The following is a 21,843-nucleotide window of genomic DNA, read 5'->3' as shown; positions in this document are numbered from 1 at the left end:
ACAAAGGGAATTGAGACTCTTATTTGTGGCTTTCATCAGGCTGTGATGCAGAAGATATTCCTCTTCTAAGTATCTTACTGAAAGAGTTAAAGCCATCATATTGCAGTGGTCCATGGACACCACCCAAGTTTATAGCAGCGGGACTCAACAGCTAAATCTTGGAAATGGGCTACATGTCCATGAGCACATGAATGGATGAAGAAGATGTGGTATTTACACACAATGGATATTCTTCTCTGCCACAGAGAAGGATAAACTTGAGTCATTTTAGGAAAATGGAGGCACCTTGAGACCATAATGTTAAGCAAAATAAGTCAGACCCAGAAGGTTAAATATCATAGTGTGGTTCCTCTTTTATGAGAAACCCATTCTATAAATACATTAAAGACCAAAATAAAAGATAGATGATAGGAAATAGGAAGGTAGACCTGCTGCAGATGGGAAGTAGATGGGGGGGGGGAAGAAAGGGAGGAGAGAGAGGAAAAGAGAAATAGGGAGAGAGAGAGGTGGGAGGGGAGAGGAGAGGGATATAAACAGGACTAAGATGTGATATGTACAGAACTGACTCTCTATGATGAATGTTTTCATTTTGTATTGCAATCTGTATGAATAAAAAAAGAAATTGCAGAGGTGTTCAAGGCTGTAACCTCTTATGTGGAGCCCACCTGCCTCTAGAGTGGCTTCCAGCCCACAAGGTGGGCCTGTGAGGTTTGAAGTCAGCCTGCCCTGGAACACCTGGAGGACTTGGGCAAGTCCATGGTGCCTGTTCCTGAGCAGTGTCTTAACTGTAGTTTCAGATTTTTTTTGCTTTTGGGATGCAGCTGACTCCTTAAAAAAAGTGAACTTCCCTGTGGTCCTGGGAGTTTGTGTACATGCTGAAAACTTCCTTCTGGTCACTCGATTTAATTTACTATGGGCCTGGAATTTCAGTCTTTGCAGAGGTTACCTCTGGGTGGGCAATAAATCAGCGCTGTTATTGCACTTGTTTAATTCAACCATAAGAAAAATTAATCTTTTCTTAAGCGGCTGGATGTCTGGATGACATCCCTTTATGATGGAAAAATAAGTTCTGAAATATTTTAATTAAAAATTTAAATCTTTTTTCCCCCTTCTCTAAAAATATGCTGTGGAAGAATACTATCTTAATTGGAAAAAATATTTAGCTCCATAAAACTAAAATATAACTGAGTAAAATCAGGAAATGCAATAAGCAGAATCGGACATCAGGAAGGGCTCCTGAGGTTGCTTGTGTATATATATACAAGATATTTCTCCTGAGGCCCGCAGATTTTCAGAGTAGACACTAAGGAATTCTGGTAATAAACTAACAAGCTAGGCATTTGCTCCATGGAAGGCTACTTTGAGAAATGCAAGATGAAGTTATTATCTTGAGGGAGCTAATCTGAATGCAGGGACCTAGAGGAGAAGGATTGCTCTATGAGAATAAATACGTGTTCAAAGGAAGCAAGGCCACAGAGCTGTACATGTGTGTCTTCCATTTAAGTGACACAAACAATAACTGCTTCTTTCAGAAACAGAGATGGTTGTGGGAAGGCGGGCAACGACTGGGGAATGGCACTTGAGTTAGTTTTTTAAGCACAAGTACAGCTTGGATGGGCTTAGCGGGCCTTGGGCATTGCAGTGGGAAAGCACGAAATAATGGAGTTTAGAATGACCGGGATCTTCAGAACCACTTCACCTGGACCGAGCTGGATGCCAGCTGGTGACTCACCGCCTCCGCGGGTAACCGGATCTATTTCCGTACAGCATTAGTCACCGGAAAGTTCTCCTGTTTGGTTTCCAGGTGAAATCTACTCCCGCTCCCTTCAACATCCATTTCAGCTTCTTCCTTGCAGAAAAAGTTGATCCCCGTTCCATGTGTGAGCCCTTGAAGTATTTGGCGAGGGTGGTTTTGTGTCCCTTTTGTTCCCCAGTCCTTTCATTTGTCCTCATTTTCATCACCTCTAGATGCGCTACCACCTTGGTCCCTTTGCTTGGGGCATCTTGAGCTTTTTCCTTCCCTACTGCATATTTCTGCCAATCACTAGGGTCTGCTGAGTCCTGTGAAACACTCTCAGCAGCTCTTTGGTGCCCACAGGACAGTTGTAGGGGTCTGGTTTACCTGACAGCTGTGACACAGCTCCCCACCGGGACAGACCATGCTTGCACCATGCACACTGTCACTTTGGTCAGATAAGGTTGTGGGGTCGCCTGGCCTCCTCCTTGTCCTGGCCTCAGCGCAGCTCTGTGTCTGCTCCTCCCAGCCGCCAACCTTTTGGCCAAAGCGTTGCCCACTGCCTCTCCCCAAGTGCGGCACCAAGAGGGCTCTGATGTGCTACTGTCACACAAAGGCTCCGCCCACTGAGTTTCCACCGAGTCTGTGCTTTCAGCACAACTAGAGCTCAGAGAGTCTCTTGTGGTGTGCACTGGCTGGGAAAATGGGTCAGCAGCCAGCAGGTAGATGACCTGGGGTCTGTGGGAGCCATTCTTAAGGGGAAATGGATTGAGTTTCTTTCACTTCCCTTTGTGGCTTTCACTCTGGTTTTTAATATTTGAGCAGTTTCAGTCTAACCCAGCCATGTATGCTTCAGCGTTTGGGAAACAAAAACCAAAAAACTATGCCTGCACCTCCAGGAAGAAGGAGAGGTTGGAGCTCTGCACTTCACCGAGCAAACCCAGAATGCCTCTGCCTCTGTTCCGTGCTGTTGTGAGTGGCGGCAGCTTCTTTTCAGTCTTGACCCCATCCTAGTTGTTGTCGCTTTTAGCCACCGACGTGCTTGGGCTCTGGGGGAGCTACAATACTGGCCCTTTATGCTCTTCATTGCACTTATCATCACTGATGTTTCCCAGGCCTATTTGCTGCTGGTTGTGAGCAAGGACATTGCCTTTGTTCCTTACTCTGTCCCCAGTGGGGGACGTGGTGGGGTGAATGTGGAACTGATGTTAACTCATTCTTGGTGTAGGACGTGTTCCCCTCCAACTCTGGCATCTGGGTGGCTGTATGACCCAGGTTAGGTTTTAGCAAAGACAGAAGCTTCCACATTGAGCGCTGCCTGGAAGATACCACCTGATTTCTTACTGTCCTCTCTGGTGCCCGTGGTGTCCTTCCACTGTGGCCCTCAGCCCAGCTCACCCCTGGACCTTGTGGAAGGGAGGGATTGTGGGCTTTGCTCAGGGAGCCTTTGTGCCCACCCATACTGCCTGAATTGAGTCCTGTATGGGACCGATGTCTCACTCTCCATCCTGTTCTGACCCTTTTAGGTCCGTGAGAAACTGGGCAGTACTTTCTGATTCCTTAGGGGGCTAGGGAGTTCAAATCCAGCAATTTTGCTTTGGACAGTTGCATACGTTTATCCAATTCTTACCAAATGGTACGGTTTTCTACTAAAAGCGCCCCTACCCCCATCGTTGGACACCTCCCCTATGCTGTCCTGTGCTGAGGGCCTAGGTGTGAGGGCGAATCAGACACTCAGCTCTTGCCCACTCAAAGGTTGCCATCAGGAGAGTCACACAGGGACGGCCCCAGCCACTGTGCCCTTGCCACCTCAGCCCCACTCATAGCATGGGCTCCCCCGGAAGGGCGAGGTCCCAGCTTGACAAATGTCATGGCATGCACAGCTGTGGAATGGACAGGCCTGATGGACTGTCCATGGGTCCCTCAGTGGCCTTGAGCAGTAACCTAATCTCGTTAAGCTTTCTTCCTGTGACTAGTGGGAATATGGACCAAAGTGCTGCTGCGAAAGCACCCAGAGTAGGACCCGGCTCAGCACAGGTGACCGTGATGATAAGGACGGTGATCATCGCTGGGAGCTGCAGGAGCACTGGGAAGGGTGCGGCCTTGGGTAGGGCACAAACGCTCTGCATCTCCAGGTGCGTGACTAGAGGACCACAGGCATGTTTAAATGTGCAGGGTGGTACTGGCACACAGTGGAGTACATTCTGCCGTAAAGAAGGACAAACCTGAGTCATGAGGAGGAAAATGGATGCACCTTGAGCCCATAATGTTAAGTGAAATAAATCAGACACACAAGCTGAAATTGCACATGGTTTCCTTACACAAAAAACCCAAATTATAAATAAAAAGCAAAGTAAGAGCTCGTAAAAAGCAAGGAGATAGATCTCTTGTAAAACGGAAGTGCACCAAGAGATGGAGGGAGAGGAGGGAGGGGTGTGGAAAGAACGAAGATGTGTTATGTATATGCCCCAGCTCCCCATAGGAACATGCCAAACAGTAAAACTATAAACTAGCAGCGGGGGAAACGAGAAGGCATTGTTGGGGTGCTTGTGTATAACAGTGAGCGTATTTTCTGAACTTGAAAGGTCAGTCAGTGTAGTCTGATAGTGCTGGACTCCTCTGGGGAGTAATGGGGTAGGTGAATCCCAGTGAGGCTTTCTGTGTATGTGGGGCCCTGTCCCTCCAGAGAAGAAGCCACCAAGGGAAGGCAGGAGCCTCCGGGGGAGAAGGAAGAAGCCAGCTGCCGGCTGTCCCCTGCCCGCTCTGTTTCCGCAGTCTTGCTTATGCGCTTTTTAACCTCATCATCTGATTCTTGATGGTCTTTGTCTTGGTTACTTTTCTCTCCTTGCTGGAACAAAATACCTGATGCCCCAGTGAAAGAGGGAAAGGTTTATTTAGCTCACAGTTCGTGGAAGTTTCAATCCATACTCTGCTGGCTCCAAGGCAGAGTGGCACATGGCAGGGGGCAACAGTTCATGGCTGTGGAAAACAGAAAAAGCAGCACAAGCAAAAAGGAGGAGTGGCAGCAGGCAGCCTCTTTCCCTCCCTTACACTGTATGTAAACTACCTGCCCCAGGATGGGTGTAGCACTCACACCCATAATCCCAGCACTGGACCATGAATCAATCATAAACTCTGGAAGCCTGCCCCATGACTGCATGAGGCTTTGGGGGGACATCCAGACACAAACCATAACAGCCTTCCTGAGTCCCATCTTGAAAGTAAGTACACCTGTTGCCCACGCCAAGCTGGGGTGAAAGTCCTGTGTGTCACAGCTGGTCAGTGCCACAGTGGGCAGTGGCCCCCCGTCTGTGGTGGTGGCCAGCATGGCCGAGGGCTGCACATGCTACCCTTGCCCTTGCCCTGCGGGGAGCCATGTGTGACATGGCCCAGGGCAGCCAGGCCACTCGGCTCCTCCCTGCACAGGAACCTGCTGCCTTTGGAAATTCAGCTCCTTCGACATTAGTTCCTTTTAAAGTGTCTTTTTAGCAATGTGAGTACTTGGAATGATTCTTTGGGAAACTTAACAAGAATTCCAACAGAAATGTCCAGAAAGACAAAAAATTGGCTCCTACTGGTCTTAGAACCCTTTTTACTTTTAGCAAAGAGATCCAAACATACTGCAGTGTGAACATTGTCTAAAACAGGACAAAAATAGAAAATATCGACTTGTCCTGCTGTGTGAAAACACGTGTAATAATAATATTTTTCTTTCTTTCACTGCAACCATTTCTGGGTAATAGCTCATGCTGGGCCTTTCTGTCTTATAATTTTACCTCTCAATTTTTCAAAGAGCATAGATGGAGCTGGGGACGGAGGACTCAGCCTAGCATGTGCAAGGCCCTAGGCTCGATCCCCAGCTCCACCAAAGAATTTTTACTTATTGTGTTTCTTTGTTCCCTCTATAAATTTACATTTCCAGTAGAAAAGATTCAGAGACAGTCACAGTGAGATGTGTACCTGTGACTCACGGGGCGTGGGCAGGCTCTGTTCCACTTTTAAATATGGACCCCAGCACTCTACTTCCTCTTCCCATGCCTACTCTTTTGCTTGTATCCTCTTATGCTGTCTGTATTTCTACCACATAGCACTTGTCACCATGAATTTTACAATTCATTTTAGAACACTTTCCTGTCTCATCAGACTGCATCTTCTTCATGTGGGCAAGAAAGTAGCCCATTTTGTTCAAGTTGACACACAGTGTTCGGCACACAGAGGGGCTCCACTTACAGCGTTCATGGTAGCTAACATTTATTGAATGACAGGCATCCAGCTAACAAAAGACTCAATCTTCAAGATGCTTACAAACAATCAAACAAATAAACTGCAAAGAAAGTCTAAAAAAAAATTCCACGTTTATTTTGTCTATAGTTTTCCATTTCTAAGCCATTGCATACATCCAATGCTACAGCCAACTTGGATATGAACATTCGAGTTTCAAAAAATGTGAGTTGATTTCGAATAAATGACCTCATCCTCATAGGAGGTAGAAAAGGGCAGGCCAGTGGTCAGGGAAGGTCTCCAGGGACAGGTCTCTCGGGCAGCAGTTAGAAGGACATGTTCAGATCCTGGCAGGAAGTGGCAGGTCCTCCCAAACTGGTAATTGGAGGTGATTTTAATAAAGAGATGGCTAACGAAGGTGAAAGCAGGGTTTGTGGAAGTTGTGGAGGGGTAGGGGCACCCCAGTGTGAGCGACAGCTGGGAGGCTTCCACACTCTGGTCCTGGACGGCTAGGGCTTGGAGAGTAGCTGGAGCCGTGTGTGTGTGTGTGTGTGTGTGTGTGTGTGTGTGTGTGTGTGTGTGTGACTGTTATGAGATGCCTCTCACAGGGGCTGCTGTGATGGTGACAGCGTGGCCAACACACAGCGTCACGCAGGGCAGAACTCAAATGCCAGGCTCTCTCTCTGCCTCCCTCCTCACCTGGGGATGCTGGAGTGTCTTCTGTTGGTGCAGATCATCCAGAAGCCAGGGGGCCAAGAAGCCACTGTTTGATCTCCAAGGGCCAAAGCAGGTTGGAGAGTGGGTATGAGGGGCAAGGAGGAGATGCAAGGCACAAAACAAAGACAGAAGATACAGCTCGCACATTTTCCTCTGAAACCCACCGGAGGTCCAGGAAAGCCTGGTGAGTGTGATGACCTCATAAGGGAACAAGCACATTCACGCAAGAGCCCTGGCAGGCCTATGTGCACTGGTCCAGCCTCAAGTTACAGCAGCCAGCCTTCAGTCTAGAGGTGACTGGGTTATTTGTTCTGCAAGTATCTGCAAGTGCTTCCGTGTGTCAGGCACAGGTGTCTTGGAAGGAAGATACCTGTTCCGCCCCTGTTTCCAGCAGTACAAGGCTGTAAGTGCAGGCTTTTGTTTAGTGCAGCAGTTCTCAAGGTGGAGTCTCCACATTGCCAGTAGCAGCACCCGGAACTGGTTAGAAACACAAATCTGTGCCCACACTGCAGCTTCTGTCTCAGCACCTCGGTTGGAGTTCAGAAGTCCCTGTTTTAGTAGCTTTTGGGGGATTCCTGTGCATGCTCATGTTTGAGGGGCTGCGGCAGACACTGCGATCTCATGAACATGAAGAAGCAAGCCAGGTCTTTGATTCTCACACCCCACCCCACCTCCGATACACGCAGCTTCATCTTAGTTTTAGCATATTTTAAAATAGTCCTGCAAAATAAGGAAATGGGGCGCGAGAAGGGGTTTACAAACAGTGTTTATCTGATTTCTTGCAGAGCAGGGATGATGGCGGTGGTCGCTGGGCCGATCCGCTCAACCAAAGTAGTGCATTTGTTTTTATAAAGATCTAAGGTTCCCTCTTGTTCAAATATTCTACACTGTCTTGTGCTACATTCAATCAATGGCACAGCCTCGATGTGTGGGCTGTGTGTGGCATCAATATACACCGCATATGTATATGCGTGTTTTGTTTTATTCCAGAATATTCGTACTAGCTTACGGCCAGAGGGGCTGTTTTTCCATTTCCTGCCCCTTCTGGGAAAACTAGCTACATATGGGAAAGTTATTTTCCCATAGATCTTTCTACCCTGCTCACATGTGTGATTTCCAGACGCAGTCACCCCAGGCAGCAGACCATTACTGGTTTTAATAGCTCTCATTGCTGTTTTGAACATTAAAAAGTTGCAGAAATTATCATTGCATTTCTCTTGCATCTGCTTATGTGTCTGAACTATTCACTAGGCTATTAAATATTTAAAAATGGCGTGTGGTGTGGTTCAGCAGGCAAGATGCAAGTTGCTCTAATCCTAGTTATGTGTTTACAAGAAACCCAAAGCCTTCTGTGCTTGTATTTTCTTATTTGTCAGAGGTCCATAATGTTTTATCACCTCCCTATGTCCCATGAGGTAGCTCCAGATTCCTACTCAGACCAGGGACAGGGACAGTCGTCTCTACCTAGGTGTGGGGAGTGGGATAGAAACGTGATAAATTCACAAAGCAAACACATACTGTCTTTCTGTTTGGATATCAAAGGTCATAAAATTAGAAAAGCTTTTCAAAGATGCTTTTTATTCTGTGAGAAAATGGATAAAATGATTTGTTGTATCAAATACTTCTTCAAAACCTGGGTTGGCTTTGGTGGAAGATTAGCGAGGCAGAGAGGACTTAAGTTCGTGCTGTCAGTCACTTCTTGACACAGATCTGGTGTGACTCTGGGATACTATGAGAGGATAGACCGAGGAAGAACAAATGCCTGAGATCCACAGGTCAGAGGAGGAAAAGCTTGCTTTGGCTCATGTTTTAGAAGCTTTAATCCGTGGTTGTCTGGTTCATTGCTGTGGGCCTGACGGAAGGCAGAAATGTCCCGGTGGACAAAGCTACTCACCTCATGGTAGCCGGAAAGCAGAGTGAGAAGGGGAAAACCTGAGGAGAAAGGGGCAGGGCCAGACAGATTCCCAAGGCCGAGCCCCATGACTCACTCCTTTAAACCGGGCCTTACCTCCGAAGTCTCTGTCGCCTCTGATCGAGTCAGTGGACGGACCCACGAGGGCAGCCAGAGCCCTCATAATCGAAGCGTCTCTGGAAACGCCCACAGACTCACCCAGAAGTGTGCTCTGCCAGTTTCCCAGGCATTGCTCAGCCAGATCAAGTTGGCAATCAGGAGTAACCTTCACAGACAGCATGTGTGTGGACTTTATATTTCCTTCAGCGTCTTCAGAGAAGTAGGAGTGCTTCATCTGTCTCCACGTCTTTCCCTGTATCTTCCGCATCTGGTACAGCACTTGCCTTATGTTAGCTGTTAAGCAAATGGTTTAAGTGCAGATAAATGTGTACCTGGGATGTTAACGGGGCTCACCTGTTCTTTGAAACGTCAGAAAAGAGGACATGAACTCTGTCCTAGATGCCCACGGTCCTGGAAGTTTATGGTCTCATGGTCTCTTGCTCTGATTTCTGGTCTCTGCCTCCCTCCTGTCCTGGGGGTGCCGGAAGGCTTTCTGTGGGTGGCTTTTCCTCTCACGCTCCATGTGGACCCACACCAGCCTCTTCTCTTTGGTTTCCCCGAGCTGTCCTCACACATAGCATCTGCGTGCAGTAACATTCCGGGTACCAGCCGGTCCCTGCAGGTAGAGGACAGTGGCCATTTGTAATTTAGGATTCAGTGTTAGTTTTGCTCTTAGTAGTTCTCCCAGGGAGTGTAACTATTTCTCAGGTGGCTTCCTTCCAGAGACCCAGTCGGAAAAGATGGCGCAGACTGGGGTGGAACAGCCACAGAAGAGAGGGTGTTCAACAGCAGCAGTGAGGAGTCATATTCTGAGCATGGGACAGGACAGTAGTGTCACTTCAGCTCTGTCCCGTTTCTCTCTAAACCACCAGCCCTAGCCTCATCAGACAGAAAACATCAGACAGGTCTCAGTAGAGAGCCCCCGCGCATAGGCCTGCCCCGTGTCCTGCTACGTTGCGCCATGCCCTCTCCTCCTCTTTCCTCTCCTGCCCGCAGCACCTGGGAACACCCCATCTCCCATCATCTCCTTCGTGGGGTGCTTGGGGTCACCTAGTTCCCGCCTAGCTTATCCAGCTGCTCTTGAAGGTACCCTGGTTGTCTCTGTCCACCCTAAGAGAACAAACTGACGCCCAGTGCAGATCCGGCTTCCCCCGTGCTTGTTGTCCCCTCTGGGGTCCTGGCTTTTTCAGGGTGGCCTCACCGAGGATGTCTCAGTGACACTGAGAGCAGCACCGTTGATTGAAGAGAGGAGTTTGCCTATCTTTCAAGTCTTTATCTCCACATTGACATGTTTTCCTCCCGTAATTAACATTAAACCCTTTCTAAACTGTGTACTCAGGTGCGGAGAAAATAACTTCCAGTGGAGATCCAGGCACAGGGAACACTTAAAAATGTCCTAGTGATGGCTAGGCCTGGTGGCGCATACCTATGATCTCAACACTCAGGAGGCTGAGGCAGGAGGATACCTTCCTTCCTGCAAAAACTCTCTTCAAGGAACAGAGAGCACGGGTGTGACCTGTGTTATTCTCCCCAAGGCCATCCTAAGGGAGGAAAAAGGAGAAGGGGAAACACAGGTACTCACGCTTTGTTGGAGCAGCACGTAGGCATTTGTGTGCTGGTTTAAACACGAAAGCTGCGGTGAAGGAGGCTGTGCATAGCTGGGCCCCAGAAGGGCCCAGCCAGAGTTGGCTCCCCCGCGTCCTCCCGATCCCTCTCTGCGTCGTCCTTTCCCTCCTGCCCAGCACTGCCACGGCAGCTAGGGTCCTCGGAGGGACTTCAGTTCCCAGGTCCTCAATGTGCATTTTCACTTGTGCCCATGCTTTTAAGAGGGAGAGGTTTAATTCACATGTTGACTTCCACCCTCCTCCTGCTCCTTGTCTTCACTGTCTGGTGGATCCGTGGGTTCCTGCGGGGATCAGTGAAGATGTGTGGAGAGGCCCTGACAGTCCGAGACCCTTTTGCCCCTAGAGGAGTCCATGAGTCGCCTTCCCATGCAGGAGGGGCTGGTGTGAGGTGAAATAATGCAGACACACAGCTTCAAGAATGCCTGGCTTCTCTTCTGAGAGAAACTCCTGTAGAAATCAATTAAACAGCAAAATAAACGAGAGATGACAGGAAACAGGGAAATGGAGCTTTTGCAAATGGGAAGAGCCTGAGAGACGGAGGGAGGGGAGGGAAGGGGAGGAGGGTGAAGCAAGAATGAGGCTGTGCTGTGCCCATGCGTCAGCTCCCCGTGAGGATGGGCTCACAGCAGGAGGGACGGCACGGCTTTCTGTGACCGCGGCCGTGGCCTCAGTCTTTCCCATGTCCGTGCACAGGGAAGTATATGATGAAGGGAAGGGGCGCACAATAGGGTCAGGTAGGCTGCCGGGTCGAGAGAGCAGCTCAGGCCTCTCAGGTGTCTGGGTCTTTATGACATCATTTCCGGACAGGCAGAGCTGTGCTCTGAGTGGAGGCCCACGAAGAACCCAGGGCAACCTGGCCATGACCTTTGACACTGGGGGTGTGGTGTTCCCCAAAGACAGCAGAGGCCAAGTTGAAGGCCGCAGTGGACTCGGAAGCCTCCTGCTCTTGGCACTGAGGACAGATGGCAGGAAGATTTATTTGTGTTATTTTTATTTATTTTTATCTCCCGTGGTTCTGAGGATTGAGCCTTACCTTCCAACTGATCCACATTCTCAGTCTCTGTTTTCTTTTTTAATGTTGAGGCAGGCTCTTGCTAAGTCACTGAAGGGGGAGAGGATTTAAACAGCACTGTAACAAGCACAGTTGACCCAACCCAATGAGATTATGGGTTTCCTTCCCTGTCTGTTAAACTATCAGTCACTGAAAGCAAGGGTAGAAGTAGAGCTCTGTAACAGGCCTTCTTCAGAGAGGCCTAGTTTCTGTTAAACTGCATGTAGGTTTTGAGCCTCGACGCACAGCGGCTCCGTGGCGTAACATAGTGTGAGAATGTGGTTATCGTACACAGCTCTTTAGGGGTACAGCTTTTCTGGTTGGGGCAACAAAAATTCTGCAAAGTGCTCAGACTCTTTGAGTGGCAGAAATCTGTCTTCCTGGAGTGGACAGGCAGTAGCAGAGATAGAAAATTAGCAAGGAAAGATTTTGTTATTAAAACACCAGGGCAGTAATATTCACTATGATAAAAGGTGAGTGTTTAAATTAAAATTTTTTATTACAATAAAAGACTTGTTACCATGTGTCCCCCTCACACCTCTCCCTTACTTCATACACTCTTCCCCTTGCTCGTACTGCTTTCTGGAGCAGTTCGGGAAGTCCTCATTCCTGAGTGTCTTTACCAGTTGTGCTAAAAAAATGCAGTGAATGGCACTGTGGAGTGCCATCTAATGGAAGGGCGGTCTCAGCAAAACGTTATGGTGTGTCCTCATCTTCACTGTCACCAACCTGGATCTTCTTAATGTCAAATCGACCATGAAAGGTGCATATCTGGATCAATTCAGGACACTGAGGCAGCCACAACACTTAGGACTTCTTAGAACTGCGTCAGAAAGTGGTGAGGACAATGGGATGAGTGTGTTTTAAAGAATGGGAAGTGTTTTGAAAGAGAATGGCAATGGGTCCTTCATTGTGATAATTTTTTTTAATTTTAAAGAGAATAAAATAAAAAAATGGCAGCAGCAAAGACAAAAATAAAACAACACAAATATAAAAACGATATAGGATTTCAAAACAAAATGATAGGAACTAACAGTGGTTGTTATATTACATATTGTTATCTTCAACGAATTTTTTAAAAAAATATAAAAGCCAGGCATAGTGGCACACTCCTGTAATCCCAGAACTCTGGAGGCTGAGGCAGGAGGACCGTTGTGAGTTCAAGGCCAGCCTGGGCTACAAGGTGAGATCAAGGCCAGCCTGAACTGCATAGTGAGACCCTGTCTCAAAAAGACAAAAAAATATATAAGCATGCACCACATGTGTGATTCAGTGAAAGGGTCAGTGTGGCTGATCAAAGATTAGGAGGAAAGGTGGAAATCAACAGAAGCAATTCAAGTGAATAAATAAACTTCCATAGTTTCCTTGTTAAGAATAAGAAGTGAAAGGTGTAGGAGAGCTATGATCTGCATTCCAAGTTACCTGCAGTGTGATAGCTGCAATAAGTAGGGACTTGGATTTGGAGACACCTGTGGTAGCTGAGTTACCGTGGAGATAAGTGAGTGACTACAAGAACAAAGCTAATAAGAGACAGTGAAACAGAACTGCTTCTCCCCCTCCCTTCCTCTTCCTTCTCCTGCACCTCTTCTTTCTTCTTTTATCCTGTTCTCCTTTATTAACTTTTATAGTATTACAGTATCATTTGAGTGGGCTTTGGGGATTGTACCTAAGTGACTAAGCCAAATGACTTACTATCATCTACACTCACTCACACACACACACACACTCAGATTTAGTCTCTCTTTTCAAATTTCCTAGACCTGAAATAAACAAGAACTTGGACTTGTTTTATAGAAGGTTGAAAGTTATAAAATATTAGATGAACTCATACAAGAATGATTGCTCCTTTAAGGAAAAAAAAAGTACCAAATAGTAGTTACATATGATCAAATCTTCCAAAGGGCTTGGTGAATTCTATATGTATCGTAAAACTCACACAAAAACCATCCACTGTGTGGTGGTGCTTGCCAAGAAGAGTGCTTCTTCACAGAATGAGCTAAGGAGCTGTCAGGCTGACACCAGGCTTTCTTGCTGGGTATCAGCCATTCGGGGCTCTGTCTTCACTGAGAGACAGTGGCCAGGCACCATGATGCGAGCCTGCAATCCCAGCACTTGGGAGGATCCTCTGAGTCTAGAAGTTTGAGATCTCAAAATCAAAATAAAAGACAAACACAAAAACAAAATGGAAGAGATAGTATAATCAACTTCCTCTAACCTTTTGCTGTTTTAGAATTTTTTTTAGTCCCATGAAATAAGTGCTCAAGAGCTTTGGAAAGTAACAGTCATCCTCTTGGGTCATGTAGTCTTGTGGTCGCTAAGCATGGGAGTGCATTGAGCCCAAGCAGACGGAGCCCGTCCTGCTCTCTGAGTAGCATCCCCGCAGCTGGGGCAGGCAAGAGATCTCTCCCCATGCAGTGAGGATGGCCTGCGGAGCTTGGCTTACATAAAAATGGAGACATCATTTGGACAGCATCACACTGTTTCTTCTAACTAGAGTATCGTTATCATTATGTCAGAATGGCAAGGAACAAGTGGCCTTGCGTCACCAGACCTGTGGAGACAGGTGGTGAGCGCAGCTTTTCCCGGGGCTCTTCTCAAGCAGAGGATACCAAGTCGCCAAACTCTGAGGAGTTTAACATCTGAGCCGTGAGAGCTGCAGCCCACTTCCCCTGCTGTGGACACAGCGGCGTGTGCTGGAGGTCACCCCAGCCCGGTCCAGGGAGCACCCCATCTGCAGAGCCTTGCAGTGTGTGTGACTAACAGGTGCTTACGCTGGGCGAGGGCGTCAGGCAGTGGATTTGGGAGCACATTTATCCCTTTGCTTGGCTTACGTTTGGGGGTTTGCTTTTATTTGGAGGGGAAAAATTCATAGGTAGGGTTTCAAACTCGCAGTGTGGATACAGCACATACCACTGGGACCCATTTTTGTGTTTGTTCTTTTACATGAAAGGGGGGTAGAGGGCTGGGACACGTTGGCCAGCACGGAGAGTCAGACAGAAACTCCACACCCACTCCTCATGCCCGGCAAGGGGGCAACAGTGCCCACCTTGTTATGCCTTGTCTCGGTACCTTGTGAGCGGGGCCGGTCCGACCCATCTCACAGCTACCAAGACCAGACCACGTCAGCAGAGGTTCCCAGGCAATGCCTTGGTCACCACAGGCACCTGGAAGTGGCCTTTGCTCATCTCGACGTGGCCCCAGGTGGCTAAGATTCTGGCATGGAAAAGTCTATTTGTCACAGAAATTTTACGTTGATCTTTTTTTTTTTTTTTTGGTTTTTCTCCGGTACCGGGAACCAAACTTACAACCTTGCGCTTGCCAGGCAGGCGCTTTTGCCGCTGAGCTAAATCCCCAGCCCCTCGTTGATCTTATTTGATCTGCAGAAGTTGCTCCAAGGTACAGGGGGCTGGTGAAGTAGAACTTACAGCTGTGTTTCTTTTTGTTGTAGGACAGCCTGTTTTTACGGTTGCTGCCATTTGTTTCTGGGAGCGGAAGTTCCTTATTTAGGGGAGACCCTGAGTTATGAAATACAAAGCCAGCAGTGTCTGGGGCTGGGGAGGAGTGGCCGTTGTCCTGAATTCGTTGCTCTGCAGGGCTGAGCTGTGGGCCAGAGTGCAGCCTCTCATTTCCCTGGAGGGTCTCACCTTCACTCCTGGAAGGCTGTGGACTCCGCAGTGCTGCAGAGCTCTCAGAAGTGAGGACGTGGGTGTTGCTGCTCCTCTGCGCGCCTGTGTGTGTGTATGTGTGTGTGTGTAAAACCCAACAGTGATATCCACAGGCGTCTCTAATGCTGGGAGCACATGCCTGCTTTGGTGTGGAGAGGCCAAGAGATTGAGTCCCCAGGTGGCTTCCTGTTGGCTTGGCTCTGTGCCCTGTAGTTGTCACTGTCACTGTCACAATGGGCCTTTTAGCTCTGGCACCAGAGCTCCCTGTTCTCCTGCTAGCAGCACCACATGGGATGTCCACTGGGCAAAGTCTGGGGCACTTCATCCAAGTGATCCAACTACCTACCTCCTCCTCTGCAGGGGATGATGACCGCATCCGCCTGCTTAGCTTGGTCCTGGATTCCTGTCCCATCCAGATGAGAAAGACAGACATCCTCCCCAAAAGAGGAAGCCTCCTGGGGTCACACTGTAGTTGCCATAATGTGGTAACAGTCCTTTTAGGGTTCCATAGTAAAAGTCTTTGCATTTTAAAAATTTCTTTGAATTTCTTATACTTGCAGCACACTTCCTTAATCACTGACATCCTCTGTTCAGCCTGCAGGTAGGTAGGCCAGAAAAATGATTAGGATTTGGTGCGTTCTGGAAACTTTCAGTGGCTGTTTTTAAAACTGTAGCCAATTCTTTCCATCAGGCATTCACTTCCTGTTGTTACAGATAAATTATTGTACACGAGCTGTAGCAATATGCATCTCCAGGGTGGAAATGCAGAGCTTCTTTGGGCTATGTACTGCCAAATAACACACATATTCTATAAAACCAGGGTTATGCAGTACGTGTAATTTTGCACCCTGATTTCTTTCTCCTCATAACATTATCCATATTATTACACAGTTTTAAAAATTCTGTTGTATTCTCTTATACAAATCATTATGATTTGTCAGAGCAACTTTTAGACACACTTCTGTCTTCACATTAAAAGGGGTGCCGTGATAAATACTTTCCACATGAATCTCTGTGATCATCTCTGATTATCCCTTTATGGGAGGCTCTCAAATATGAAATTTCTGGATCTGAAAGCAAGTTTAAGTGTCTTCTTACCTATATAAACAGTTCTAGTCCCATCAACGTGGACACTAACTTTTAAAAGACAGTTTTCTGGGTGTGGTTGGCACATGCCTATAATCCCAGCACTGAGGAGGCTGAGGCAGGAGGATTACCAGGAGTTTGAGGCCAGCCTGGGCTATGTAGTAAGTTCAAAGCTAGTCTGAATTACACAGAGAGACTCTTCTCAGAAAACAAAAAGTCTTGCCAGCTTGATCAGTAAAAAATGGGTAGTCTCTCTTTCTCTTTGTGCTTTGACTGCTATTGAGTCAACTATTTGTCTCAGTTCCTTTTCTCGTTACTGAAACAAAATACTTAACACCCAAAGTTAAAGTAGGAAAGGTTTATGCAGCTCACAGTTTGCGGAGGCTTTAGTCCATAATTGCCCGGCTGCGAGGCAGGATGGCTTGGGAGAAGGCATTGCAGAGGAGAAACATTTCATAGTGAGCAGAAGGTAGCAAAGCAACAAGGCGTGACCACAGCTCTTTCTATCCCTTATATTTTATCCATGCTACTTAAGGAATGTAGCACCCCCTCCCTTAATCCTAGTGCGCTTGATCCTAGCTAGCATTGCACCATGAATCAATCCTGGCATCACACACTCTAGATCCAGCCACCCCTGAGAAAGCCCCACCTATGACTCCATGAGGCTTTGAGGGGACACAGCCGTAACACTGTTTCATTATACTGATACTCCCTATGCTGTGAATTTTCTAATATTCTTCACTGCTCTTTCCACAACAGTACTTACTTTTCATCACTCCATTATTTGCAAGTATCCTTGTGTCTTTGTGTTCTCATAATCATTTTGTTTTCCCAGTTTTCTGCTGTTTATTAACATATGAAAACTTTCAGTTTTATGCAAGTTTATCAATTTACTCTTTTAATATATTTCATTTTAATAAATATAAATTGTGTTTCAAGAATAAAGTAGAACAGCATTGTAGTATTTATAAATAATTCAGACAAAAGAAAAATGTTTTCTAAAAATAAGTGTTTTGATTGCTCTTCTGTTATGCTGGAAGGGAAGTGAGGTTCCTAATGCCCTCCGCAGGAAGGCTTTCAGAAGCGCTCTCTTTGGGGTGTTTCCCACCCTGTGCCACGTTATTCTCCAGTTTCATGGGCTATAATGAGTGTGTTGTCATACCTGTTTTCCTGGTGTTCACCAGTTTTCTTCCAGAGCTGGGCACACCCTTTACTATCCTTAAGGATAGTTAGGATTTCTATGATGTTCAGACACTGGGACAAATGCTTAGATGTCTTTATATGCTATTTATGGCAGAGACGGGCTGGCTGTTCACCAAACTTCTTCTCTCTCACTCCTGGTCACACAGCTGACTGCATTTCTGCATTCTGTGGCATGGCCCTGGGTGACAGCCTCCCTTTTTATTGGATCCTTGATTCTTTCTGTTGCCATGGTGCCCTTGGAAGGAGCCTGAGATCCTGAATCAGCTCCGGTCAGAACTGCTTTGAATCCATGGGAAGGAGAAAGAATCTCCTATTGGGTGAAGACAATGAAATGTGGGGGGTTACTGGTTATAGAATCTGGTGTTAACAGATACTGTGTTTCTGAGGTCAAATTAGAGAACATTTAGATGGGTGATGATTGTAACATTGTACACAAGGAAGTGAGTGGCACTGGTTGATGCCAGGGTGGCAGGTCTGTCTAGAGGTACATGCCCTGGGCTCTGTCCTTCTGTCCGTCTATTATAGGCTGAGAGTCCCAGAAGCTGGGCAGGAAGGTGGTTAGAAGCCATGCTCAGCATCTTCCTATATTCAAGAATTATGACTAGTAATTAGAGACTACAGGAAGACAAACTACAGCTCATCACAAAGAATTTAAAATAAAGGAATGTGCTGTCTTGGGAGGACATGAAATCCCACTCACCATAACAGGCAGGTGTTTCCCTGTCATGGAGGCTTTTGATGGAAGTAGAATTGTAAGGCTGTTAGGATCCCGGCCACACCTGAGCGTCCGAGAAACTGTGAACCTCATGTGTCACACTGCTGTCACGTGGGGCTCTGTGGTGTTGTTACCTTTCCAGTGGTTACTGTGCTCCTGGGACTGCAGGACTGATAGGCTGCTCCTCATGACCTTCTTTGGGTTCACAGTGATGTTGCTTCTTGTTCCACAAGGAACTTTCCTTCTGGAGCCACTGTTGCAGGTAAAACCTGAATCTTTTTTTTTTTTTCTTTCTCTGGTACCAGGAACCGAACTCACGACCTTGTGCTTGCCAGGCAGGCGCTTTGCCGCTGAGCTAAATCCCCAGCCCCCAAAACCTGAATCTTTATTGGCTCATGCAATGGAAAGTTTATAAGAAAAGCAAGCCTCAGGGAAGGTGGACGAAGCAACTCAAAGATGCCCCAACACTCAGATGCTTTCTGCCTCTCCACCCACCATTTATTTACTGGATGGTTCTGCCTGGGCCATTCTGTCCCTCCTTGTTGGAAGGGATGCCAGAAATATCTGGAGTAACCTGGTTCCTCAATCATAACCTCAGGATTCCATGGAGCTCAAGAGAAAGAGTTGGGAAATCCAATGTATATCCAATGTATCTAGAAAATCACACAGGATGATTGGGATGTGATGTGAGCACCTTGAAGAACAGGAAAGAGGGGTTAAGACTGATGTGTGCTCAAGGGTTAACGAGGAAGTTCCTTGGATTCTGCACTTAGAGTGATTTCATCAAAGCCAGTTCCTGAACAGACCAGCAGCCAGAGTAGCTTGCTTGGGTTAAGCAAATCAAGAAATCAGTGCAAGATGAGTGGAAGAGATATTTCTCCATTTTCTTTTGTGTTTGCCTCTGTTGTGGGTAGATCCAGGGGAAAGGACAAAGGCAGACCCCCGATTTGAGCTGGGAGACTGCCACGACCCGGCCTTGTCTCCAGGACACGGTGTTGTTCTTCACCGTGTTGCCCAGGGACCATCTCTCAAGGGTGAATGTTGCTAAGTCACTGAGCTCCGTGTTGCTGAGAGATCACCACCAGGTTTTGGTGGCAAGGTGTAAGCTTCTGCATTTCCCTTGGAAATAATAAAATGAATGAGGCACAGTTCAATCTTCTGCTTTTCTAATGTTTTTAGGAACTGTCTCTCAGGAAGTGAACCCATGTCTCTGTGGTTGCAGATCTCCTCCAAGGGTCTAGAAATTTCACGAAGCAGATCGGGATGAAATCCAAATTTTTTACTGTTCTTTCTGAGGTTTACCTAGATTTTATTTCAATAAATTTTTCACTATGGCCAAAGCCAAGTGACTATTAAGCTAAAGCCAGCCTCCATTTCATTTCTGGAAATTAGCGCAGGGAGACGGAAATGCAGGGTAGGAAATGCTTAGCCTCTCTATAAACTTAAGCTAAAAGCACAGTTACTGTGTGGACACTGGGGCGCCTCAAGGTGCCACAGACGCCCAGCCCTTATGAGCTGCTGCCAAGGCTCAGTAGTTCAGATTTTAGCAACAAAAAAATGTATCCCTGGACGGTGCTGCGGCTTTTGACTATGAGCTAGGCAAAGCCAGTGAACTTTAATCCTGGAAGCACCCTGAGAAATACACTAATCTACCTTGCAGGATTTGCAGATGAGAAAACTAAGGCACAGAGAAGGACACGGTTTGCCCAGGGTCACCCTGCTGGCTGGGACAGAACTCAGGTTCCTGATACTTTTTATTACACTGTAGATTGGTAACTTGTTCTGTACCGGGTTCTACACTAAATATTTTACTTATACTGTCTCATTTAATCCTCAGAAGACCATAGAGGACAGCCAGCATTCATTCGTCCCTTTATGCCCGACGAGTTCATGACACACTTGCAATGTAGCTGCCACTGCCCGAGCTTCTGAGGAGCAAGTGAGGTCCTGCATTCCTGTGCTGATATTCTAACAGGAGCAGAAGATGGAGACTCGTACGCCACCAAATACAACCGTGTGGGCGGTGGGAGTGCCACAGCGAAAGGATACGGGCCGGGATGAGCCTGGTGTGGAAGGGGATGGGTTTGAATTAAGCAGGTGACATTTGGGCTGAGGCCTGTGGGACAGGGAAGAGGGCCAGAGCATGCAGAGGCCCTGTGGGGGAAGGAGGGAAGGACGTTTGGACAACAGAGTAAAGCCGGGCTGCTCCGAGTGTGCTGGGAGGGCCAAGGGAGGCTGGGAACAGAACCGAAAAGACCCTCAATGCTGAGGTAAAGGGTGAGAAGGGGAAAGCCTTGTGCGTCTGAGGGAGGAAGGCAACAGGACCCTAGCACAGCCGTTGTGATCCCAGCTCCTTTCCCATCACCCTGTCATTTTATAATCTGTAGTGCACAGCAGTTGGTGACACGGCCACGGTCATTTGGGGTGAGCTGGCCGAGGTGGCTTCAGCTGTGAGCGAGCCCCTTCGCCTCCCACGCTGCTCTGTTGAAACGAGCTTCTCCCTCTACGCACTCCTCCTTCGTGGGAAGTAGCAGCACTAGTGTGGTAACTTCATGGCTCTTTGCTTCTTCTGTGCTTATGATATTTGAACTTTTAATTTTTTTTCTGGAAAATTGCATCCGGGGCAGTGTGCTTCCCTCCTTCTGTTCTGCGAGTGGGGAAGGGGCTTGTTTCTTCCCGGGGCGGATGCTGATGTCCAGCGTCCTCCAGCAGCGACTTCGCTGGGTTTTGCTCTAACCCATGTTGCTGTTATCTTTCTGACTCTGGCCAGGCGAACGCACCAGACTGGGATGGTGGGCACTGGTGCCTATCAGCGGAGCCATACAGAAAACGGAAAGGAAGGAAGTGGGAGCTCCAGAGCTTCCTTCCCATGAACCGGAAATGATCAGCAGGCCGGGGTCCCTGGAGGCAGGCCGGGTCCTCCACTGTCCTTCCCAAGTGCTTCAGTCCCGGTGTGTTAGACGGGGGAGAGGCAAGGGAGCTTCACTCCGTCCATGCAGGGCAGGTGTTGGAACAAGGGAGGGCTGTGTTGGTGGCCCAGGCACATCGGAGCCCAAGCTGGGTGATGATGATGTTCCATAGTTGTGGACACTGAAACCTGAAAAGGATGAAAGGTGTCCATGGTGGCGATGGCAGCAGTAAGCAAAAGCTACCAGCCGCCGGCTGATCTTGGCCTCTAAGTACCATCCTCTACTAAGAGAAACACGGTTTCTTGGAGAAATGACTGACTTCAAAGCCAGGGCACACAGGGTACAATTTAAAGCTGGTGCATAGTGTTAGACCAAAAAACAAGACCTGAAGAGTGATGAAGGGTGTCAGAAGGGCATAGATGCCACTTGGAGCGGCCTCCTGCTGGTCAGATCTGGGACAACTTGAACATTAAAAAATGACAAGTTAAATGAATAAAATAGGAATTGGAATCCATGTTAATATTGTTATAGGCAGCTGAGTTAGATAGAAATATTAAAAATATTATATATTAAAGACAGGGTCTCACTAGGGACCTCAGCTCACTATGTAGCCCTCCTGGCTCCAGATTAGTGGCAATCCTCCTGCCTCAGCCTTCTGAGTGCCAGGATAATAGGCATGTACCACCATGCCTAGCAAGTGTTTACTTTCAAATGGTTCAAATATACCTGTATTGTTTCTACAGCTTTTCTATGTTTGTAATCATTTCCAAATAAAATGTTTAAAAATTGAAGCCAAGCAGCACAGAACTTTGAGGAGTTAGTGTCCCCTCAGGCTGTGCAGTTGTATTTACAATGAAATCTTCTGATAAAGTGTGCTGGCTCCGAAACCAGGTTGTCAGGATTTG

At 47.5% G+C, this 21,843-nt stretch overlaps 1 protein-coding gene and 1 long non-coding RNA gene across 7 annotated transcripts in view; one reads left to right on the top strand and one right to left on the bottom strand.

The window, feature by feature from the left end:
* Positions 1 to 21,843, top strand: part of Ncald (neurocalcin delta) — a 350,086-nt gene that overhangs the window by 132,962 nt on the left and 195,281 nt on the right. The gene's annotated exons all lie outside the window — the stretch shown is intronic.
* On the bottom strand, positions 8,235 to 11,074 carry LOC102015110. 2 transcript variants are annotated; one of them, XR_260501.2, is made up of 3 exons: positions 10,267 to 11,074; positions 8,682 to 9,300; positions 8,235 to 8,525 (listed from the first exon to the last, which is right to left on the bottom strand). It is a non-coding gene; the product is annotated as an uncharacterized LOC102015110 (long non-coding RNA). The 2 variants fall into 2 exon arrangements; XR_001233422.1 differs by having other exon boundaries at positions 8,235 to 9,300.

The sequence above is a fragment of the Chinchilla lanigera genome, unplaced genomic scaffold, assembly GCF_000276665.1.
Source record: "Chinchilla lanigera isolate Chin_1 unplaced genomic scaffold, ChiLan1.0 scaffold00016, whole genome shotgun sequence".
Taxonomy (NCBI): domain Eukaryota; kingdom Metazoa; phylum Chordata; class Mammalia; order Rodentia; family Chinchillidae; genus Chinchilla; species Chinchilla lanigera.
Note: the sequence above shows the minus strand (reverse complement) of the source record. Positions and strands in the feature narration are given on the sequence as shown.